General features: G+C 34.9%; 1 pseudogene; it reads right to left on the reverse strand.

Annotated features, from left to right (window-relative positions):
* Positions 1-1,990: 1,990 nt before the first annotated feature.
* On the reverse strand, positions 1,991-2,781 carry LOC140610919 (nucleophosmin pseudogene; annotated as a pseudogene).
* Between the last annotated feature and the right edge of the window lie 23,654 nt (positions 2,782-26,435).

Here is a 26,435-nt window from a genome sequence, read left to right on the forward strand (position 1 = left end):
TCTTCAAAGGAATTGGTAAGTATGAACTCCTTGTAATTCCTTTTCAGACTTAACATTTTGGAAACAATGCTGCTAACTCGAAATTGTAAAAATTCATGTTGACTATAAAAAAGCCAAAATTTTCTTCACTCGAAGGTATTTTTCCAGATTGTATTCTCTTTCTTTCAGTTTTTCATTTTATTTTAATTATGAAATTAGACATTTAGCCTCTTCTTAACATGTTGGAATTTCTCGATTTATAGATTAGGAGGGAAGAGTTAAATAGTGATGTTCAAACTTACATCTAATGCATTCTAATACATTTTGAATTTGCTTCTTAAATAGGCTGACATGTGGCAAATGAAATTTAATGTTGACAAATGTAGACTAATTCAAATTACCCTCAGATATAATAAGTGACAGGTAAAAAAATTATAGATAATTGAAGTGATGCATAAAGACCTTGAAAAAGACATTCAATTGTTTACAAACTTTAAGGAATCTTCTCCACTAAAAAGCAACTTTGTGCCCTTTCTTGAGGTGTCAGAAATTAAATGCAAAAATCCCAATCCCTCCAGCTACCTACTAAGTAATGTTTAATTGGACCACATGGCTCCAAATTGAAAAAAGTTATATTCTTTTTCTGGCCAAGTCATATATCTTCTAGAGAGACAATTAACTTTATCTCACTTTAATGCTTTCTAAAGTACTTGAACACAGAATAAAGGCATTTCTCTTATTATCTATTAACATCTGGAGTGCAACTGTTGGTATAAAGACCAGAAAAAACTGCAAGTGTGTTCTGGCATGGAACTTCAACTCAGATGTCTCGCAGTAGGGAAGCAACTACCAGATAGCAGTCTTGTCCAGCTCCTGGGTCCCACACAGGTAAGCCATTTAAGACATTTTTCTGTCTAGGCTATGTCTTTCACCGTAGTGAAGATAAACATTAGATTAGAATCTGCTTTAATTCCTTTTTAACGATACAATTCTTGAGAGAGTAATCAAAATCCACTAACCATTAAAAAAAAATGAAGCCAGAATTGGAACATCAAACGTTTTTCTGTTTGCTTCTTTCTTTAATCCATACAACCACAGGAAGCTAGACAGTATTTTCCTTCACTTGTCTCTAGCCCTTAAACTCAAAACCTTGGTCTGAAGTCCTATCCACAGAATATATGCACTACAACATAATAAATTAGAATTTCCTAATTGGCGTTTCTAAATACAAAAACTAAAGAAAGTGGTGCACTTATATGTATTTTATGGATAAATACACATGACATACTTGTGTGATCACACTATATTAATGCATGTAGTTGTTTTTAGGAATATATAATTTATGTTACACATATTCTCACATGAGTTTACTTCTTTGCCACACTATTATACATCTTTATAAATGAAGGAGTTCAACAACAGAGATGAATAGTCTGCTACTTTCCTTAGTTATAAGTAATCTGTAGGAGTAGAAGAAATAAAGCTTAAAATGCACAAAATTTTAAAGGACTTCCAAAACAAATTTAGATAAGAGAGTATTTAATGCCTTCAATTTCAATCTAACTACAAACAGCTCTTGGAAATCAACCTCTTGGTTTTTTTTTTCTACTTTATTAAAATACTGAGTTTATTTCACATGTATATTTTTGTCTCCCCAACACTTCCATTTGTCTGATCTGACCACCATTACTACTACTATGTCTTATCATAACATTCCATACATACTTAAAACCAAGCAAAGGGTGGAGTTCCATCTTTAAAAATTAAACAGGCATTTTGGACAGCACATTTATGGCAATGGAACCTGGACAACATTTATCAGACACGGTAGGGTAAGTTCTCACTCTGCATTATAAAAAGGACAGCCAAAAATAAAAATAAAAAATAAAAAAAATAAAAAAAATAAAAATAAGGACAGCCAGATATCAACTGTTACAGAAATGAAATAGTACAGAAAATTTTAACAAACTGTTTAAACTATTTTCTTTCTTTTTTTTTTTTAACTATTTTCTTAAAGAGACTTCCTCCACTGCCAGAGATCTTGAATAGCCTCTTAGTCAGTCATCTGGATGCAATTCTTCACATAATTGATGAACTTGGTTGGTAAGAGAACCACCTTTTTCTATACTTGCTTGCATGTTTGCTTTAATGTCTTCTACAGAACTAGGTCCTTTTGGCGCTTGGGGAATCTTTTCCTGTTTTTTGAGAGATCCTTGACCTTTTCATCTTGGTGTTGATAGTTTTGACTCTTTTCCATTCTGGTTTGATTTTTGTGTATTTTTGGCTAGAGTATCTCATATAGATTTCCTTACTGGAGCCTTTTCTTCAGCTTACTCATCATCAAAATCATCATCATCATCTTCATCATCATCATCATCATCATCTTCATCAGCAGCAAGTTTTACTTTTTTCTGTAGAACCTTGCTACCACTTTCAGGGGAAGAACGCTTCCCAGATATACTAAGAAGTTTCACATCCTCTTCTTCTTCATCTTCTGACTCTACATCTTCCTCTACAGCTACTAAGTGCTGTCCACTAATATGCAAGGCCGGGAACCACACTTAACTGTAAGACCACAGGTGGTGTTATTTCAAAGCCCCCAAGGGACACCGTTGGCTGTACAAATATTTTCAAAGTTGCCAGTGTGACTTTAATTGGACTGCCTTCATCATTCATTGCCTCTGCTTCAACAGTGTGCAATTCATCCTTTGCACCAGCTCCCAAACTGACCGTTCTTAAAGATAACCGGTGCTCATTTTCATCATTATCCACCTTAAAGTGGTCATCTTTGTCAGTCTTTAGTTCACAAACAAAAAGATAGTTTTGGGGCCGCAGGGGGCTCATGTTCATGTCCATCGAATCATCCACGGGGTGGTGGCACGCACTTCAGTGGGCGAGAAGGTGACAGAGATACACAACAACTGTTCCACAGAACAGCTGCGCAGGACGGAATCAGACCAGGGCGGAATCCAACCTCTTGTGGTAAAGGACTGACTTACCTAAGTCTTCCCCACATGAGTAGTATATAACTACGTACATGTGAAACTTGATAAAACTTTTTGATAATGGTGGCATGTTCTTACATAGGACTGTATGTGGCATTGAGAAAGACAAAAAGAAGGTAATCAAATATCTTTAAAAAGATAGGTAAAAAAGAAGATAATCAAATATCTTAAGATTTTTATATCTTACAATGTACACATGCAGGTATCTCATTTAATCTTCATTAAAAATGTAGTGAAATAGGTATTATTCTGCTTTATAGAACACTGCATATGTGCACGGAGCATCCTTCATTTCAATGTGAATATGATTACAATATATAATATTAAACATGTAGCTGTATTCAGAGATTTAAGAGAGGAGGAGTTGTCTATAATTCTTCATGAGTCATACATGGGTAAGCATGCATACATGTTTACAAACCATGATAACTGAAAAATGAAAAAAAATATCAGGGTACATATAGACACTTTTGTAATCATGATTATAATTAAATTTCATAATTTTAACTAATATATTTATAACAGGAATTTCAACCTTCTTTTATCTAGATTATTACAGATGGATGTACTGATAAAACTAATATACTCATTATACACACCTGGGGAAACCAATCCTACATTGTATTCAGAAAACAGAGTTCAAACTGTTTCTTTTCCTTTTAAAGCATTCATTTAGTTGAATTTTTTGTTCATTTACAGTAGAATAATGTTCTTCCCAACAGAGTTGAACAGAGGAGTGCTAATCTTTATTCATAAGGCCAATAAATTTGTTCAAAGAACACATCTGCTAAAGGCTAAAATGACTATGAGCAAGATGAATGGTGACTTTGTTTAGTTTTCCAGTGACAGCTACTACAAAAGGTTTAGGTTATTTATTTTTGGCTCACTGATAAAGATTGTGGTATGGCAGATAAAACACCATATAAAATGCTCTCAGATTTGGTTTATAATTATATCCCTAAGAGGAAAATATTTTATATTTATATATAAAAAATATATATATGTTATATATATATATATATATATATATATATATATATATACATACACACAATTTCAGTTCACCAAGGGAAACATTTTAAATTTTATGTAAGTCCACATGTGATATTATGATTTCTTTTGGGAAAGTAAGCCAACCATTCACAGTTTATATTGCTTTACTTTATTACAAATATTTCTAATAATTTTATTACCTTAGTTTTATGACACATTATTCTGAAAGGCATTATTTCTTCTGCTCAGCAAGAATAGCAAAATTCTCTTTTACTACTAACAAGTCAATGGGGGCTTGAAAAGTTATGTGGCATTAAAAGAGAGGTCTTTGTGAAAGATTATCAGAAAGTGTTGTTGTCCTTTGTAAACATGAGGTTATTTACTGTTTGTGATACTTTAGTTAATTGTTTTGGTTTTTGAGTCTATTGATAATAATTTTTGTGGCTTGCATGATAGAAAGGCATTATATAGCTTCATCCAAATATAGAAACAACTAAATCCCTTCTTCAAATAATTCTTGCTTTGTTTTGATTTTGGCCTTAGAAATTGGGAGTCTGCTATTGGCTGTTAATTTGTACGTAGCATGCTTAAGGGTAGATTTATTAGAGTTAAACGTAAGATCTAAATTTTTTTAGTGCTAATTCAGATTTTACAATGAATTTTTGAAAAAGTATTGTTTATGATTAAATACAAACACAAAAGCATTTCCCAAAGTCATGTGTTCGTGCTGGATTGTAAATTTCTATATATTCCCTTTATGGCAGTTAACAATGTTAACTTCATTCTTTTGGTCAAAACATTTCAAACTGTCAAAGTAAAACATGGCAATTAGGTGCTGAATACCTCTGGTCTTCTCTTATCGGCTCTCTGTGGTTAGGGTTAATCTTGCTGTTGGGCTTTGATGAGAACACACTGTATCTGCTCACATCTGCTCTCTTAGTTTAAAGAAATACCATCTTGTGAAAGCCTGGGTGGCTCAGTCAATTAAGCGTCTGCCTTTGGCTCAAGTCATGATCCCAGGGTCCTGGTATCAAGCCCCCCATGTCTGGCTCCTTGCTTATGGGGGAGTCTGTTTCTCCTTCTGCCTCTGCCCCTCCTCCCTACTCGTGGTCTCTCTTACTCAAATAAAGAATTAAAATCTTAAACAAACAAACAGGAAAACAACGAAAAAAATAAGAAATTCCATCTTGTTTCACCATATTTCTTGGACCATCGTGGTGAAATATTATTCTAGTTTCTTTTTCTTTTTTTTTTTTAAATACAATTCAGGCTTTGATTGGTTGTAGCTAGAGAACTCAATCGAATCACTGCTAAACAAACTCTCTCCGCTTCAGCTAAAATTCTACATTAAAAAAAATCTTTTTATATCCTTGCTAAGAAAAGGGTGTGGGGTTGAAATCATTAAATTATTTTATTCCCTTTTTTTTTTTTTTTACTTTTCAGAAAATTATTTTGGAAGGAATATTGTTACAGAGAGAAAAAGAAAGAAGGGAGGTAGTATGGTAGGAAGGAGGAGATGGGAGGGAAGGAGACAGAAAAGAGAAGATAGGAAAAAGCAGCACGGAACATTTTACTCTGATTTTCTGTTCCAGAGAAAGACTTGGTGATAGAGTGAGCACATACCTCAACTAATGCTCTGGGAGCTGTCTTTTGAGATTTATAAAGCCTATAAAAATATAATCATCTTAAAAGCTGGTGTGTGAGTATGAGATGCCAAAAAAATCCATAGATGATTTGTATATTGGCACTGTAAAGTGATTGATTAAGAAATTCTTCCATTGAAATAAATGATTGTTGCTCCTCTATGTAGATGTCTTAGCAATTTGGGTGAGACTGTGCTTTAGAATTTGCCATGCTGAGAGAGAGAGAGAGGGGAACAGAAAGACAGAGAGAGAAGAAAACCGAATTACACTTGTACATTCTCACACTTGTAGGAAATACTTGTTATGACTTGGTCATAAATGTCCACCTCACAATCACCTTTCTTTCCTTCCGGGCTCTCAAAAAGAGAGAATTGCCACAACTTTCACATGCATCTGTATTTTCCTGTCTACAAATCCTTGCTGCTTATTCATTTAACAGCTATTCGTCAGCTTCTGCCTTTCTAGGCACAGAGTATATCACAGCCAATAAAATGAACAAAATTCCATTGCCTTTGAATTTATATTATAATAGAGAGATGTGCAATAAACAAATAGTTTTTAACTAATTAGGTGTGGTATAGTCATAGGAGGAAAATAAAGCATAGAAGGTGATAGGGACTTCATATGGGAGTCAATTGACAGTTGAAGGTCTCATAGTGTAGGAAATATTTTCACAGAGAGTGACTAATATGAAACATGAAGTCCTAGGGGTACCTGATACAAGATGAGTCAATCAGGTAGATATATTAAATACAAAGCCTTGAAACAAAAACATGTCCATTCCAGGCATAACCAGGTTGCATGGAATGGCTGGTGCAGAGTTAAGTGGGTGGGAGAGCAGAGCTTAGCCAGGTTATCCGTTTGGGGGTATTCGTGTAGGAACTCAGGGAGCATGGCACAGATTATGGCTTTTGTCTCCATGAAAATGGGAGCATCTGCAGGCATGATGTGACTTGAATATAGTTGTGACAAGACTGACAGGAGTCCAGTGTACCCTGGTGGTTTGCAGCTTGGGCAATGGAGTTCAAACTAGAGATAAAATTTGGATGGCAAGTTCAGTTTTCAAGATATGCAATATCCATGGAAACTAATTACATTTGGTGTCTTATTTACACACAATCTATGCTACCAGATACGTCAGAGAGCTTTCTCATTTCATTCTAATGTTAGGCTGCTTCTAAAAAAACACTATAATTTTTAAATCTTTCATTTAAATAATGAAGTGGACTTATTTGTTGCCGGAAGGCAACTTCAGCCATTAGTGAAATTTTCTTCTAATATAATATGTGCCTTATGTGGGGTGAGAACATAACAGCACTTAACGTATTTAGAATCTCTATCCTTTACCCACTCAAAAAGTACATTTGGACTAATATGACACTAAGGAAGACATAACAGCTATTTAGCATGATGTCTCTGTCAGATTTCCATGATTGTGCTTGTGATACATTCTGTGGCTATGTAAAATGTAAATATTGTCTAATGAGGGGTTTAAATAAGTTTCTTAAAGTTCTGGAGAATTCAGAGGTGTTATGTTTGACATTAGAAAATCCACTTCCTTTACATAATATCATAAAATACTATGTTTCTTTTTAAAAGATGATAGCTGCTAAAGGTTTTTTTGAGTTTTGAGTGCTCATCATATTCCAGAAATGAATCTAATTGCCTTATCACTTCACTTTATTAATTCTTTGTTAATCCCTTAACATAAGTATTGTATCAATGGAAAAGCTGGGGTTTAGAAAGCTTCAATAATGTACTAATAGTCCAAAGATGAGTAATTGTTGAAGATAAATGCTAAACCAAGAAAGTAAGAATCGAGAGCATGTTCACTAAGCTTGCTACAATCTATTCCATATGAAATTGAATCAATTTAGGACTGATATGAGGGAGAAGCCTCCTGAAATAAAGACCACAAAAGATCAACGAAGAGAAAGACTTTATTCACTGCAAGAAGCAAGAATAGTCTGAAAGTTAGCAGAGGTTTTATGTTATAGGCAGATTGGTCAGAGAGAAAGTTGGAACAAAGAAATGAGATTGTAATGCACAGAGGAGCAAAAAGTATCATTATCAGTTCTTACACGTGGGCGACCAAAGGAAAAGCAACTCCAGAAAGTGCATTCTATATATTTGAATTTCACAAGGGAAAGGAAAGTTTAAGTGAATCTGGGACAATATGGTCCAAGGTTTCAGTTTTAGATTCAGAAAAAAAAAAAAAAAAAAAGATTCTTTTGACTATAGATGCAACTTTTAGTATGAAAGCCGAAAAAAATAAAAAGTTAATCCTTTACCTGTTGTATTCAGTTTATTGTTATTTAATGCCTAGTGAGAACAGTGAATGCATTAGCCTTCCATTTATATCAATTCCTACTTGTTCAAAACTTATGTAATAGTCATGGAAACTATATTTGAAGCTTTTTAAAATATCTAGCCTCAGATTGTGAAATCTAATTTTAGTTCAGTGATATCCAGCTCTGGAGTAATTTAACAATACTGCCAAATTAATCTCTTAAATACGTAAGTGATACCTCAAAGTCCCTAAGACAGAATTTGAGACAATATTGAGCAAAGCAAACACTATTTCATTTCACCTAGTTAACAATTTCAATATCCTTCTGTGTGTCATTTTAATTTACTCTGCGTGAAAAAAAAAATTGAAATTTTATATAGAAAATGTAGTCTCTTTAGGAAATGAGATTTTAATCTGTTCCCTAGTAGTAGTAGCATATTTTATTCCAATCCTACAGTAAGCATGCATTGATTGTCTACTGTCTAAAGAATTGATTTTAGCTGCCATGTGGCATATATACTATGATGAATTAGAAATGTAACTTCAAATGTAAATTGATAAGTACAGATTTTATGTTTACTACTAGTAAATCCTGTTTTCTGTACTAGACAGCATAGATCCATAAGCTCCATGTAGTCTCTGTAAGTTCTTGAGTGTAAACAAATATCGATAGTAATAGGAAGAGATAAGTGAACGTAAGGGGCACAGTTAAAATTTACATTCATTATTCAGGAGTCCAGTCATTGAATTTAACTTGATGTACTCTCACTTGGCATACATTCAAATGAGCATGAATTCACAACTGTCCCATACCCATGCTGAGCTTTGATATGGGCTACAGGCTAATTTTAGTCAACATACACAAAAAAATTGCCAATGTGATAAGGACATATTTTCAGAAGAAGGAAGATAAAGCTCTTCTTTAAAAAAGTGCTTTTCTGTAGCTTCTTGTAGTTTCTATTTGTCTAATATATTTTTTTAAACTGCCTAAAAGATCTAATTCTTATTTCTTGGAAGACAGGAGTGAAACTCAAGAGAGAGAACACATGACATGGGCAGTTCTGGGAAAGTCCAGTTAGGCCTTCTAGGAAGATGGCTTCCTTTGTGCGACCTTGTCTCAAGTTTGGAGGAATAAGACACAGATATTTCCCCAGAGCCTTTTCCACCTGTTTTTAAGCTAAGGAGTGAAACCCGAAGAAGAGACAATGAGAACTAGAAACAGAGTTCAGGATACAAAAAAGATTTCCATTCTCCCAGTTCACCTTAATTTTATACTGCCCAGAGATTCAGCAGGAGTGATTCAATATTGGGCAAATATTTAGAAACATAACATTCTACTTCTTCCCTCAATTTTGAGATAATACTAATATTCATCAAGAAAAATTTAATCTTACACTTTTAAAACATTTTTTAGTTAGTTGAGTTGATGAAATAGGCTTAAATTATCTCTTATTTCCACAAGATATGTGAAATGAATGCATTTCAATGATTAAAGTATGACATGTTAAACTATTGTATTTATTAATGTATTAAAAATAAAAGTAAAAAATGAACTAAAGCTATATTTGTAAACTGTTATAAAAATATATAGTATTTAAAGGTATTATTTGTGTGTGCATTCAATATGCACTATACATGCAGAATGAAGAATGGTTGCAGTTGCATCTGATAATCTGAAAGCCTGTTGAGAAAAGAAGTAACATTCTTCTGAAAAAGGCAACAGAACTCAATACTACTCTACTTCGTGTCATCTACAAAGAACTGTTATCTGATGTGAAATATAAAATAAATAAAAACAGTAGGGACAGAGACAGCCAAAATATAGGACAGAAGAAGATGCTCTATATTGAATAATAATAACAGTCAATTGAAATTAAATTCAAAGGTCAGATCCTGGACTTGAAAGGGATTTAAAGAATTAAAGGAATATATGTTCAGATACATAAGTAAATGATCTTAATAAGGAAAGAGTCAATAAATCTTTTTTTTTAGAGTCAATAAATCTTAACACAGAAATTAAACATTAAAAAAAGAATCAGAACAAAATGGACTACATAGCTTATGGTCTGTATGGAATAACTGGGACAGGAGCTGCTTCCCCCTGTCAACATCTGGGACTGAACAAAATATTAGTAGTTGAGGGCTTTAGGACACTGGATAATTGTCAGTGCAGCACCGTGATCCCTGAGAGACAGGGAACAGATGAGTGGCCTCTTTGATGACCCTGGATTCTGTCTGGAGTTGCTTTCTGGATCATAGTCCAAGAAGGGTTGTCCCAACAGAGCATTGCCTCTTCTCATAATGAGACAGAGATCATAGCTCAGGAGCTGCTGCTTCTGGGATTTGCAAAGAGCAGATCTGATCTCTACATCGGTCTCTGATTCTGGATGTTAAGCCATGTACATGTAACGTACAAATCCACAACATGGGCAAATCGTAAGAGGCTGGTGTAGACTGCACAATTTCTGGAATCACATATGATAGAGTATCTGGGAGTTCCAGCCAGCCAGGGTGGATGTACTTTTAATGGCTTCAGACCTGTTCCTATTATGGCATCCCTGCCTGTCTCACTCTCAGTGATAAAGTATCACTATGTGGCCATTGTGACTCCAGGAATCCTTACAGAATTCAAAGAACCCACTTTGAGTGTCCCATCATTGTCTTGTCTACAGGTAACAGTCACTTTAGAATTCTTCAAGGTTATTGGGACTCTTGTCAAGAATGTATTTCATCTCTCATGAAAAGACTGTCCTCTGGACAGTCTTGAGGGACAAATTTAGGGTTGGTCAGTCTTACATGATAAATGTGCCCTTACACGCCAATCTCCATAAGTCATTGGATACTTTTCTCTGTAATACACTAAGGCTGATATTTTCACTTGATTGCTGTAGACCATTTTTAGGGTCAAATTTTAGTCAACTGAACTGTCTATTCATGATGGCCACTTTAGCCATTATAGCTCCCCCACCAAGGATGGGATGAGGTCTCTCATTGATAAAAGAGTCTCGATGGCATTTGGGACCATCAAATTCAACAGAATCTGCCTATCTCCATACCTCCCCATATTAAGGATCTCACACCTTCCCAATTAATATTATTTTGCCCTAATTTTAACATTACAGATCTTGTGAGTTAGTGGATTAAGTGTGTGTCTAATTCAGCCACTGATAGGAAGGGATTTTGTATCACATTTACACAAATCCTGGCCAGGAGGATAGAGGAGATAAGATTTTCTTTTCATGAAATCATAGATGTTTCTGGTCCTTTACAGGACATTGATTTGATGATCAGTAGCTCTGATATTGTCATTTTTTTTCCACCAATTTCTCTGGTACATATAGTAATAACTAGTGAAACATATATTCCTTATTTATATTAAAGAGTTCTATCACAGCAATCACTTTGTTACCCAGAGCACTTGCTTTTTACTCATTGGATATCTTTGTAACTACAAGTGGTTATTTAAGTAACTGTTTTGCCACTGTGTGATGTGTGGATAGTGTACCTTTTATCAATAGAAACAAGTTTCAGGGCACTTGGGTCACTCAGTTGGTTAAGCATCTGCATCCTGCTCGGATTGTGATCTCTAGGTCCTGGGATTGAGCTCCATGTTGTGCTGTCAGCTCAGCTGGGAGTCTGCTTCTCCCTCTGCCTCTCCTCTTGCTTGTGCTTTCTCTATCTCTTTCTCTCTCAAATGAATAATTTTTTTTAAATCTTAGAAAAAAAAGAAATAGAAACAGATTTCTTACTCCTTTTTAATATAATCAGACCAGAGAATAAACTCCGGAAAACAACAAAAAAAGCTAATTCAGATGTTCATTTTTAACTTCATCAAAAGCATTCTCAGTACCAATCTAGGTTGATCACAGAAACTGCTTAAAAGACAAAGAATAGAAGATTACCAAGGTGCCAAAAAGGTATGGATTTGGGGGAGATAATTTTGCTAAGAATTGAATTCTTTCCAATATTCTCTTGCTCTAGTAATTGAACTCTGGACCTAATCATCTGTTTTAAGCACTCTTCGGTTTGGAGGAGGTGTTGCACCACTGATATGCTGGAAGGTAGACCTCTAGCTCAAATTATAGCCTTTTAAATGATGAGTAATCCCTTTCAGCTTCAGTGTATTTGTTCAGTGCATGGCTTGCCCCCAGCATACCTCTCAAAAGCCTGAGACATCACACCCATGAGGCCTTGAGGAGGAGGAGGCTCCTGAAGGCCAAGGCAGTTCCTGGAGAGAAACTTAGCTGAGAGCTGCCAGCCTCCTGCACTTGCAGCCTTTGAGTGCTTGCTTCTAGCCAGTAAAAGACGAGAGTGGTCCGAGTAGAGCACTAACCTGTCCAGAAAATAGAGCAAGAAGCAATACCTTACAACAAGTTTTATAAGATCTGAAAATGTCATCAAGAAATATAAATTACAGACCAATCTCTATCAGGGATTCTTCACAAGTACTACCAAATCAGATCCAACAATACAAAAGAGGAATAGATGCACTAACTGGGGGTCGGGATATCAAGAGTGCACGTTGGCATTAATATCTAAAGGTTAGACAATCACCATATTGACAGAAGGAGACAATCTAGACACCCTTCTCAATAGATACCAAGAAAATTTTTGTCAAAATTCAAGCCAATTCATGAATAAACTCATGGAAAACTAAAAATAAAAAGATATATTATCTTTCCATTGAAAGTCATTACTGGAAAACGTACAGCAGACATTATACTCAAACACAGAATATTAAGCAATGTCCCTCCTCTGGTAGAAATAAGTAAAGAGGATCTGCTCTCACTACTTTTGTTCAACATTGGATAGATGGCACGACACAGCACAAAACAAGAAAAATTTACGTGGTCTTAGCATGGGAAAAGAAGTAAAATTGCAGTTAGTTACGGAAGGCATGAATGTTTCCAGAAGAGTCTGAGGCATATAGAAAACACCGTGATAAATGATTTTAGCGGGGTTACATATATGAAGTAATATAGATATATCTCATTTTTATGTGCAATCTATAAGCTATTAAAAATGAAACAATTATTCAAAATAGTATAAAAATGATAAACTGTTTAGGAGTCATTGCACAAAAACTATTAAAGATTCTGTGCTGAATATTAAAAAGTATTGCTGTCACAAATAATGACAGACACAGCTAAGTGATGATTTTAAAATAAGTAAAATATTTTATAAAATTAAATAGCTATCCTTGATATTTAAACATACCTAAAATTATTAATTCTACTAGACTTTATACAAATATGTGTGCAAGTATTATTTATTTTAAAAATAGCATTTTTCCATGGCATGAACATTATAAACATTTTTTAGCCAACACTACAATGAATTTAGAATTTCTTTTTTATCCCTCCTGTCTCCACTTTCCTCTTCATTTTCTATAATTTGTCATCCTTCACCACACTCAACATAAATGCTTTCCTCTGTTATGTGATGTAGATGTCATTCAACTAAGTGGTTAGTTATGCCATGTACTCCACTTTCATTAGCTCAATATCCATAAAAGTCTATAATATGAAATATGATACCAAATTTGTAGATTTGAAAGCAAGAGGAGATTTATCAACCAATGAAAAGTTGAATGAATCTATCTCTCAGTTACTTCAAAGCTAGACTAATCTCTGTACCATTTTATTCAAAGGATAAAACTATTTAGGCTATGATGTCCATCCAGAATATTTTACAAAGTGATGAAAGCAAAAGAATAAGGTCACCACACTAAGGGTGCCATAATTTGGAGCAGTCATAGATATATTTTAGGCATGTTAGGAACAGTTTGTTTTAAAATTTATCATGTTGTAATGATAATATTGGGCAGCCCACATTCACTGTTTGCCTAGTAATGTAAGTACAAGTACACTGATTTAACCTGCTGGTCTATAAATTTTGAGATAGATATTTAACTATCTATGGGGTCAAGTTATTTTCCCTTTAGTTTTTTAAAAATTATTATAATATTCATTTAATACCTAACATGCTAAAAATTTCTTTCCAAAATGGGATGTCACATTATTTTTATTTTAAGATTTTATTTATTTGAGAGAGAGAGAGAGAGCAGGGGAAGGAGCAGAGGGAGAGGGACAAGCAGACTCCATGCTGAGTGTGAGGCCTAATGCAGGGCTTGATCCCATGACTCTGAGATTAGGACCTGAGCTGAAATCAAGAGTCAGATGCTCAATAAACTAAGTCAACCAGGCATCCCGAATGTCACTTTAGATTTTAAAATACTTTCTAAGTAAAACAGTTTTAAATGTCTTAGAATATACTTTTTAAAATTTATGATCAAATACATTTTTTATTCTAGCTTCATACAATGACTGTAATGATATTGGTCAATCTTATCTTAGCCATATAATCTCTTGTTTTCTTTATATTGATAATCTTAAAACCTATATTATGAATTTTTGCTCATAAAACTTGAGTCAGAATTTAGGAAGGAATATTTTCTTAGAACCAGCTAGAACTTTGAATAGTTTGAAAAGGATCATATTGAAGTTAGAATACCTAGTCATTTGCATTTGGCATCAGCATTAACATATTGTGATAATTTTTCATGTAAAATTATTGCACATATTCAAAGTTGCCTTATTTTGAAATTACTTGTGCGCACAATTTTTGCTACATGGTACTAAATTGAGATGAAGTTCTGTTTTTTCATCCTGACTTTTTTCTTAGCCCAGCTTTTCTATGTGTTATTCATTCATAAAGTATGACTCTTTTCCGTTATGTTAGGAGCCCTGCAGACAATTGCTAGTGTTTTTCCCATTCTTCAGCATGAGCATGCTTTCATTTGTTTCCTATCTTAACTCACTCTTTTCTGAGTAAATTGCAGGCTAGTAAGTTATGAAAACAGGAATCTATTGGTTCATAAACTACTCCATTTGATGGATTGAATACAATGGGGGGCTAATTTAAGCTTTTACATCCTAAGGAAAGTGTTTACATTGAATCTACATGGGACCACTGGCCATGCAAAGCAGGCAAAATCTGGTTTTGTTAGCAAAACAATTTCAAGAGCTTCCAGAGGGAATCCCTTTCCTCGCCACCAGTTTAGGGCATTATGATATTGCCATGGCTGGGCAGCTAGGAAAAATGTGTGCTCACAGCATAAAAGCATTGTGAAATGGTCTAGTTTGTGACCTGGATGTTCAATAACAGAAAAAAATAAAAATAGTAGTGAAGTCAATGCAGACAGTAAAAGAGAAAAGATATGACTCCCCCCCCCCCATACCCACCATCAAAAATATGACAACCATAGTTATAAGAAAGTAAGTCATGGGTAAGGGACACCTGGGTGGCTCAGGCGGTTAAGCCTTGACTCTTGGTTTCCACTCAGATCACAATCTCAGGGTAGTGGAATTGAGCCCCACATTGGCAGTGGGGTCTACCTGAAGATTCTCTCTCTCCCTCTCCTTTTGCCCCTCCTCTCCCCTGCTCACACATTCTCTCTCTTTAAAATAAATAAATCTAAAAAATCATGCGTAAACATGTTCCCAGAATGAAGCTAAGCAATTTTGATTTTGGGAGGAGACGCTAACCTTCTTCAAAATCTACCCCATTGCCCACTGACTCCAGAGTCATAACTATAATTAGATCACAGTTGTGCCAGATAATGAGCCTTCTAAAGCCTGATATTGTAGAAGGTAGAAATATTCATCCATATATTTGTATTGATGTTTATACTTATTTATACCTGTATATGTAACTACAAACTTACACGTACAATTTTAAAATAAGAGATTCATGCAGTTATGCATATACCTATATGTTTGTGTGTGCATGTGTCTGTGTGTATGAATTGACCCTATGGTAACATAGTCACTTATGCATGTGTTCACTTCTCTTAAAAATCCGTGGTTAACATGGACCAGGGTTAGCCATTCTTGAATACTACAAATAGTACGGTGCATTTAGTGCACTGTTCTTCAGGAGATTCTTCTGGAAAGAAGGTCATCAGTGTGATTTACTACAGTTCTCGACCAGATCCATTTCTAATTGTTATTCTCTATTTAGGTACTAGTATGAAGCATGATTTTGACAATAATAACCAAAATCAGTTTGGAGAGTATCTCTTAATTTGTTCTAAGAGCATATAATGTAATGAATCAATCAGGTAGTTTATATGAGAATAAGAACTCGTTTAGAGTTCTCATGTGGCTAGAAGTTAGATAACAGGCACTTGGCAAGCATAGTTTTCTGCCAACAATCCCTTCTTTTATTCCTTTTGTGCACTAAGCAATGTGTAGCCAAATCATGAGCCTTGCTCATTTCTGGTTTATTTCCTTTGGTTTTACTTTTATGATACCAAGGTGTCTATGAATGGGTCCATGCTATTTGAATTCAGCCATTTAAACATATTATGATATATAAGTAGGCTCAATATGAAGGCAAAAATCTAACTTTTACATAAAAATTGGGATAGAAATAAAATATGCATGCCCCGAATGATAACATGTGTTTTAACTTTCAGTGACTAAAACTCCTAAATCTAGCCTTGTGACCAAAATAAAAATTGCAAGCTGTTGGATTACATTTCTCACCATGTAATTGTGCATGTTTGCATCTGTGTGTGTGTGTGTGTGTGTGTGTGTGTGTGTCTGAACAAATTGAACTTACTGACCTTATTTAGTAAAGTGTAGAAAAGCTATGCTACACACCAAGTCCAGGCATGTGATGCTATGGGCTATTAGATCTAGGTTTTCGAATTCTTTTTACTTGTACATTAACTTCCTCTTAGCTATGTGCTGCTTCAGGAGATTAAAGTCACTCATGTAAATGTATTATTAAAAAGTGCAGGATAATTAGGGTATAGAACAGATGCATGAGAATAAAATACTATGACAAATCCCTTGCCAAATAATTTTGTTCAGTATATAAGACAGAAACAAAAACAAAACCCACTTTATTAAGATGCCATAAAAAAATCAAGAAACTAAATTATTTTAATTGGACTGGTAATCTCTATCATAGATTTTCATGTTTCTGAGGTCGTAGACTCCAAGTAAAATATATAAAGCATGATATGAATTGGTCCATTTTTCTTTATATTTCATACTTCATACTGAGTAGTTTACAAAGGGACATATGATAATATTTACACAGAAAATCTTTGTACAGTGCCTTTAGAATTGGAGAGCTACTTCGATCTCCATCGACATTTTGGAACCACACTTTTCGTAGGAACTTTGTGCATTTTATACTATATCTGCACTGAGATCTAAGACAAATAATTTTGAGGCCACTTTCTACAATTCTCTCTGAATTCCCGACTAATATTTAAACATCTACTGAGGTTTATCACTTAAAGTAGTTAATTTTTTTAGACTTAACAATATTAGAAACATATTTTGTCCAGTTTTAACATAAAACAATAGTTAGAAGTGGTTTTTACCTTCTCCTAAATTTCTGCAATATTCTTTTGTATCACTAATTACCACTGCAAAATATGAATAATTTATATGCTTACTAAAAGATTTTTCACTATACAAGGGAAAAAATGCTTATTACTTTACTCCTTTAATTATAGCATAACATATATATATATTCATTCATCAACTTCCCTTTCCCCACCATTAAATATAAGTTTCACTCAACTGGAGTTTTCATTCAAGCTTTCCCATAGCCTTTCACTGTGTTTGGAAGTTGGCAGCCATTTGTCCAGTTAAGTAGTTTTGGAATAAGTGATTATATGCATCAGATACAATGACATTATTGTGTTATTAGAGCTAGCTTGGAAATATTTAAGTTTCTTGACAACTGAAAATATGCAAAATATAACAAATAGTGAAGAATTTTAATTAAAATGGTATGGTGAGAGGCACCTGGATAGCCCAGTCAGTTGTGTGTCCAAGTCTTGGATTTGGCTCAGGTCATTGTCTCAGGATTTTGAGATCAAGCCCTGCTTTGGGCTCCATGTTCAGAGCAGAGCCTCTCTCTCTGCCCTTCCCCCCACTTGTGTTCACTCTAAAATAAATTCATTAATTAAATAAAATTTTAAAAAGAAAAAACTCTGTGTGATGATTAAAGTGATCATAACTTACTATATTTATAAGTCAAATTTGCTATCTGTTCGAGAACTGCTTAAAAATGTGGAATTATTTTGTTAAAGATATTATGCCTGAAAATGACAGAGAATATTAATTTTCTGAGTAATATGAAATACGCAAAAATTGTATATCTGTATATTGATATTTTATATAAATTCTTATTAAAACAATTAAATTGAAATATCACTCTGTATCCTAAACAACATGCACAAAGTTTATGTACAAAAATGACATTTTCATAAACCAAGACTCTATGATTAAAAAAATACATTGCAAAAAAAAAAAAATACATTGCGGTTGAAAGGGACCAAAATATGTGACCCCAGAATATGCCACTTTGGCTTGTGAATTATTTTGAGCTAAAGGCAATCAAGACCCAAAAGCCTCAAAAAAACAAACAACAAAAAAACCACTTTTACCTCTCCCTTACCTATCAAAATTACTTAGACTGGCAGCCTGGCCCAGAAAGAGAGCTATTAACAGAGATAACTTTTTATCTGAATGCCCTTATCTGTACAATTACCAAACATCTACCCTTCAAACAATTACCAAGCATCTACCCTTCTTATTGTCCTGTGAATCATCCTCCTCTCCTTCGAAGCCCAGGTCCCTTTCCCATGCTTTAGCTCAGGATGACATATAAGCCTTGACTGACTGGCTTCCTTTGGGTCTCATATTCTTATGGGTTCCCCCATACATGCATAATTAAAGTTGTTTTTCTCCTGTTAAACTGTCCAGTTTAATTTTAAATTATTAGACCAACCAAAGAACCAAGAAGGGTAAAGTACATTTTTTCCCTCCCAACATATTCATTGTCTTCTATAAATTTTTAAGTTAAATTAAGTGCTAGTATGCCTTGGTGAGTATATCAGAAATCTCAGTCTCCTTTTAAAAATTCTATAGAAAGAACAAGCATGACGTCATCTTAAGTTACATATTAATTTCAAAATAAAATAAATGGCTGACAATAAAATCTTACCAGCTAGCTGTATTTTTAAAAAATTGTGTTCATTTGACCACTATAATAATAGGTCATCATTTGCCAATACCCAGTGTTGCACTTTCTTCTTTCCCTGGTTATCTTCACCAACACAAACTGAGGATATCATCTTTGCAATCTTGCTCCTTGCACATCACCTGGCACAAAGCCTGCTAAGCACTGTGGGGTTAGAATGCTAAAGCACATAGTGTGGGTAATGGAGCCAATGCCGCCCATGCCCACTGATGGAAATATTCTATGTCTGAGTTCCCAGGCATCAGACTGACAAGGGGTCCAATCGATCTTTCTCTTAGTTCCTATTCCTGTTATGTGTCCTAGAATCCACAGGTGGTTATTAGATTTATAGTTCTGCTGGCTCTGAACTCAGGCATTATTACTTATGAGTCTGGATAATATCAAAACTGCCAAAACTGACTTCAGCACGTGTCACACTGTCACCGTTTTGGATAACAGGAGCCTGCGGGACATGCAGAAACCGGTTCAGTTACTCCTCCAGGAATGTTAGGCTGGGACAGTCTCTACTGTCACTAGCTCTTTGACCTTGGAACAAAATACATTATTCTTTGGTAGCATCAATACTTTTCTTTTTCTTTCCATATATGTTATTTCTGTTTTGACATTTTTTTTAATTTATAAACAATAAAGTTTTTTTCTAGATTTTGTGTGGCACTAAAGGTATCTCTTCTTATGTGATATCAAAACATGTTCGTTCCTGTGTGTGTTCACATATCTTAGAAGCTGGGATTTTAATAATTGTCTCTACAAAATGTTAAATATTCCTCTGAGCAAAGGCTACCTTCATATTTAATTTTCCCTGAAATTTTGGAAATTTTCCATTTAATAGTCCTTAGGGAAAAACACATGTTAGATAACTCACATAGTGAAGATAGCCTTTTTTATGTACCTCCCTGTGTTAACTCATATTAACTTATAAATTCACCTGTCATCTAACTAAGACTTTTATCTAAGGCATTTCACTCATTAAATTATTTTATACCTATGACTTGAATGTCACATATGTCACCTACTATTTCATAGAGTCTCCTGGTCTAAATATAAATTTTTCTCAGCTTTTAAGAGTTTCTGTTTCCATCTAGATCATTTATGACTTTCCTCCACATATTTCTTAAAAGAGGATTACTTTCTACTAATCAGGATTGATATAAACAAATTATTTTTCATGTTTTTATTTAATGAATATTCACAGAACAGTCACCATATGCAAGAGCATGAGGCTATGAATTCTCCAGGAACAAAATCTAGGGAATTTTTCTTTTTTAATTAAGAAATCTAGCTGATGAAGTACTAGGAAACTGAAGGAGGACAGAGAGGTAGAAGAAAACCCAGTTAGAAACAGATGATTTCAAGACAGTCCTTTAGAAGGCAATCAGGTGTTTAGCCCTTGATGGCAGATATGCAGGAGCTGTTCTACACCTACTTATGGCTGGAGAAAACATGGAGTGGCTTAAAGTCACAGCCACCCTGCCCTCCTTCAACTGCAGAGATGTTTTGCAAGGTATCTGTGAGTGGAAAGTCTCCCACGTGATTCTCAGGAGCCTGAGAACCCTCCACTGCTGTGTCTGCTCTATATACTCTATTTTTTTTTAATGCAGTACATGTGGTACTTAGACTTAATATTAAACATCCTACTACATCCCACTTGCATCTCCCCTTGGATCCCTGGAGGTTACTACTTAAATCTCTCAGTGGTCTCATTACAATGTGTTGCATTAAATAATAGGGGTATGTTGATAACTGTGTATATTTAAATACAACCATCTGTTGTAGCTCTTCATTTTGGGGTCAACAGATTTGTTAAATAAAACATTAACCCTTTTACTTCCCTGCCGAACATATTTACATTTAAGAGTGTCATTCCCATGCTGATTTTAATTTCTACAGATTATTTGGGGATGAACAAGAGTAGTGTTCTTTTCCAAATAAGTTGCTAAGAGCAAACAGACCACAATCTTATGTAACACATTCCCGAAGGACTTCACTTTGCTATCATAATTCATATAGGCTTTTCACAGTTATTAAACACTGTTTTAAAATATCTCTAAATCATTTTGAAATGCAATTTATTCCACAAAAATCAACTGGCATCAATTTTAATCAAAATTCAGGAGAATACAAGAAAAGTATTTGTAACCTGGAAGTTTCATCTGATCTATGCTTTCTGTGTCAACCTGATGCCAAATTTATGCCTGTAAAACAGGAAGTGACATTCATGTGAAGCTTCTTAACTCTAGAACCTTTTGTCAGTATCACTACCAGCATTTGCTCTGCCTTTTGCTACTACCCAAGGCTTGGGGGTATGTTTCTCTAGGCTGTCTTAGCTCTAACAAAACTCTTCTTTTCTATGATACCATCATTGCAAACACCATCACCTGGCTCCAATTCCATCTCTTAGACATTAGTCCCAGACTATTCTTTACCCTAAAATCAAAGCACATAAAGAATACTTAGTCTTATGATATTTTGTATTCAATGTTGTCTTAGGTTGAGCTGTTATAATGAAATGCCGTAGACTAGGTGGCTTAAGCAACAGAAATTTATTTTTCACACTTCTGGAGACTGAGAATTCTTGAGAGTCTTCTCATGGTATCCTCATGCAGAGGAAACAGAGAAGATCCTCTCTCCAAAGTCTCTTCTTACAGAGGCACTAGCCCAGTTCACAAGGGTTCCACCCTCATACCTAATCACTTCCTGAAGGCTTCACCTTCTGATATTTTCATATTGGTATTTCAACATGTGAAATTTAAGATGCAAATTTCAGCAGATGAATTTGGTGAATTTCAAGATAAGACTTTCTGGGGAACACAAACGTTTAGTCCACCACAAATGGTGCACATTTCTTTAGTCCTGATTCAAACCATTGTGGCACACCATCCCCCAAAATGACTTCAATTTGAATTGATGTGTAAGTTGTGACCTGCCAGACAATGTGCTTGGTTCATGCCCACACATCTCTCAGGATCAAAGTTTGCTTATGTCACAATTATTTAGCTTCACATATAATAAAGGGTTGGCATTAGAAGAACACTTTTGGAAAAAGTTCTCATTATGTGAAGGCTAATGAGTGAATAGTTATATGTTTGAAAACTCAAATGTTTGTATGTGAGATACAGGTGGTATATGCCAACCAAAGTAGATGCACCTGAACCATTTCAATTTCAATTTAAAAAATATATACAGGCAAGATAACAAAATATATGTGTAGTATATTGAACTTACCTTTTTACTCTTGTGGGGCTCTTATTTCCAGCCAGAAGGAACTGACCTAGCCATCTACCAAGAAAATCTACTGACCTAGGTACCTAAGAAACTGTTTTGACATACTTTTTTAAAGGGGTGCCTAAGTGGCGCAGTTGGTTGAGTGTCTGACTCTTGATTTTAGCTCAAATTGTGATCTCAGGATTGTGGAATCAAGCCTCACATCAGGCTGCACACTCAGTGAGGACTATTTCTTCCTCTCCCTCTGTCCCTTCTACCCCCACCCCCATGCTCTATTTTCTGTCTAAAATAAAAAGACATTTTATTTTATTTATTAACATTTCAGAGTATGTGAAGACTTGACTATGATGGTCAGTGATGATGCCAAGAACATATTCTAAAGAATAGTGGGAATAAAAGCACAGTGGTTTTGGGATGCCTGGGTGGCTCAGTGGTTGAACATCTGCCTCTGGCTTTGGGCATGATCCCAGAGTTCTGGGATCAAGTCCCACATCAGGCTTCCTGCATGGAGCCTGCTTCTTCCTCTGCCTATGTCTCTGCCTCTCTCTTTCTCTGTGTCTCTCATAAATAAATAAATAAATAAATATCCTTTTAAAAAACCCACAGTGGTTTTAATTTGGGACAAAACTACAGTGGAGGAAATGGGGAAAACGGGCATACTTAAATTTTTCTGGAAATTTTGTCACATGAGGAGTGTGTGTACATGATGAAGAAAAGTGGAAGGTCACAGGATCATGGGAGTTTAGTTTAGTTCATAAATTGGGTTTTTTAAAAAATTCATTTGAGATTCCATAGAAAAATAAAGGTTGAAAAAATGGCAGAGAATGTGTCCTGGGAAAGCATTAAAGGATGAAAAGGACAGGGTGAATGATTCCTGTAGAGAAGAAAGGAACAAAGTTACTGGACAAAATATGCTGGAATTGCTGTGTGTGACTGAAGGGCCCATTCAAGTCGACACTTATCTGACACATTACAGGATAGTTTCCATTAGCAGCAGTCAATACTGCATTTGGTTATCCTTGAAGAAATGTTAAGGGTTGAGTTCACTTAGAGGCTTTGTCAGGAGAGAAAGATAAAGTTAAGAGGGAAAATGAGAGAAGAGATTATATTCTAGTCTAAACAAGTTATTTAATGGATATTTTTTTCATATATTTCTTATCTGCCATAATTTGTTGTTAGTAGACATGTTTATTTTCATCCATCTCTATGTTTTATGTCTATTTTTTGTTGTTTATTTAACCATTACAGGATGTTAAAAATCAAAGAATAGAAGCCTTTATACCAGCTTTGACCTTAACAGTGCGGGCACAGAATTCCAGAACTTTCCTTCAGCATTTATTTATGTTGATAACTCCCTCGTGCCTCAGTTGAGACAATTCCTTAGTTAAGACTCTGACTGATTTTATGCTTAAATTATCTTGGTTTACCTTTTATTCTACTACCACTTACACAATTTGCAATTGTGACTTAAATGAAGAAATTTATGGAGGTGTGTGCTGTTCATATATTCGTGATATTACAGTGTATGAGATAAACACAAACCAGAAATAAAGAAATAAATAAAGCATGTTGTATGAATTGAAGAAGATGAGATGAGATATTGCAGGAAGAGATTAGAGACCATGAAGACATAGCAAATGAAACTACCCAAAGAAAAGACATAGAGAAAAAAATAATAATTGAAATTGAATAAAGCATCAGTGAACTGTGGGACAGCCTCATGAGAAGGAATATATATGCAATTAGCATCTCCACAGGGGTGACAGAAAAATATTTGAAGAACAATGGTCAATATTTTCCCTAATGTGATAATACTATAAACCAATAATTTCAATAAGTTCAAGGAACTCCATGTGTAAGAATCATGGAGGAAACAACAGCAAGTCATAGCATAATTACATTGCTCAAAACCAATGTTAAAAAATAATATTAAAGACAACTAAAAGAAAAAATATATAAGCATCACAATAGATTTTTTTGTTGTTGGAAAATAATATGAAAATGAGAGCAAGAAGATGCTACAGCAGCATCTTTAAAACTCTGGGGAAAAGTGTCCAGGTAGAATTTGATGTCCAGAAATAACGTTTGCCAAAAACGAAGATGAAGTAGAGGCTCTTTCAGACATTCAAGAGCTAAAAAAATTCAGCAGCAGCAGACTCATGCTATGGGAACTTGTTAAAGAATTTGCTCAGGTGGAAAGAAAGGGATACCAGGTGGAAAGAGGAAAGCAAAGGGAAAGAGCACCACAGATGCAACAACATGGGGAAAGATACAAGATTTATCTGTTAAATATTTTTAAACCAAGATTGAGGAACTAAACGAAACTAGTACCAATGAAGTGCATGGTTTGCCACACATGTGAAACGTCACAGAAGCACAAAAGTCAGAAAGGGATTAATGCAAAGCATACTATTGGAAGATCCTTTTACTATGAAGATGAGATACAACATTGGTTAAAGGCAGACTGTGATAGGCTAACTATGCGTATTTTAAGCCCTAAAGCGACCACTAAAATTACACAAAACATGATAGGAGAAAAAAATCTATATATCACATAGGCAATTCTTTTTTTAAAGTCTGCAGTTTTTAAAGTTGTCTCTCATGAGCACAGGAGTAAACGATTTTGTATCTGTCTTACGTGAATTCTCTGGTCAAAACTATGTAAATGGATGGTGAGTGGTAGAAGGAATTGAGGTAGGAAGGCAAGGATGAACCCCTAGAGCTCAATGGAGAGACAGACAGAGATACACATAACTATTTATACGTGTGGTTTGGTGTGCATACACACTCCCAGCTCGGTCTACATGGATGTGTGGGAGCAGTACCCAGCCCTGGCAGCCCAGGCGTCAGGACTCGGATCCTGGCTTGTCTCCAGCTACTTTCCAGGCAAGTATGGCAGAGAATGTGTCTTGGGAAAGCTTGAAGGGGTGGGGATGGCAGGGTGATTTCTTAATTTTGACAAATCTACCAAGGTTACGTAAGATGGTTAACAAAAGGGAAAACCGAATGATGTGTATCTGGAAATTTAAGGAACTTTCTTTGCAATTTTTTTCTAAATCTGAAATATTTCAAAATAAGTGTATTTGAAGAAAACAACTGGAGTGGCTCTGTCAATATTAAGCAAATTATTTTTCAGAGTAGCAAGTATCACCAGAGAGAGGGGCTCCTGGGTGGCTCAGTGGGTAGTGTGTGCCTTTGGCTTAGGTCAGGAACTCAGGGTCCTTCGGATGGAGTCCAGGTTGGGTTCCCTGCTCAGCAGGTGTCTGCATCTCCCTCTCCCTCTGCCCCTCCTCCCAGCCCATGCACTCACCAGGTCTCACTCTCTCTCAAATAAATAGATTAACTACTTAGAGAAAAAAAAATCACCAGAGATAAACAATGTCATTGCATAATAATAAAGGTGCTATTAATTAAGGGGACTTAATGATCAAAAACAATTACACACCTCATCTAACATCAGACCTTCAGAACACATGATCTAAAAATGACTAGAACTCCAAGGAGAAATAAGTAAATAGCTATTTCCTGTCAAAGATTGCAACACTCATCTCTCAATGATTGATAGAACAAACAGGAAATCACTAAGGATGTAGAAAATTGGAACAGCACAGCCAACTTATTCTAATTAAAACGTATACCATGTTCCACTCAATAACAGCAGTAGATACATTTATTGTAAGAGCACATGGGATATTTATCAAGATAGGCTGTTTTCAGGATCATAAAATGACTCACATATATCTGACAGGATCCAAACCATATCAGCAATGTTTTTTTGACCACGGGGGAATTAAATTAGAAATTAACAGGAAAATATTGGGAAAATTCTCAAATATTCACAAACTTAATATACATCTAAATTATACACAGATCAAAGAAGTATCAAAAGGTCAATAACAAACTATTTTGAACAGAATGAAAATAAAGACACTTAGGAAGAAATTTAAAGCAATAAATGGCTACATAAGAAATGTCTAAGAAAAAAAAAATGTCCTAATTATCTCAGCTTTCACCTAAAGTCTTTAAGCAAAGAGGGACAAATTAAGAGAAGAAACAATAAATGCAGGGGCAGAAGTCAAAGAACTAAAAGACAGAAAAAATGATTTTTAGAAATCAGTGATGTCAAAAATTAGTCCTTCGAAAAGAACAATAAATCAATAAATCCCTTGGTAGAAAGAGCAAGAGAAAGATAAAGGAAAAAAAATCAGGAATGAGAAAGGTGTATCACTTAAG

Source organism: Canis lupus, chromosome 1 (genome assembly GCF_048164855.1).
Source record: "Canis lupus baileyi chromosome 1, mCanLup2.hap1, whole genome shotgun sequence".
NCBI lineage: Eukaryota > Metazoa > Chordata > Mammalia > Carnivora > Canidae > Canis > Canis lupus.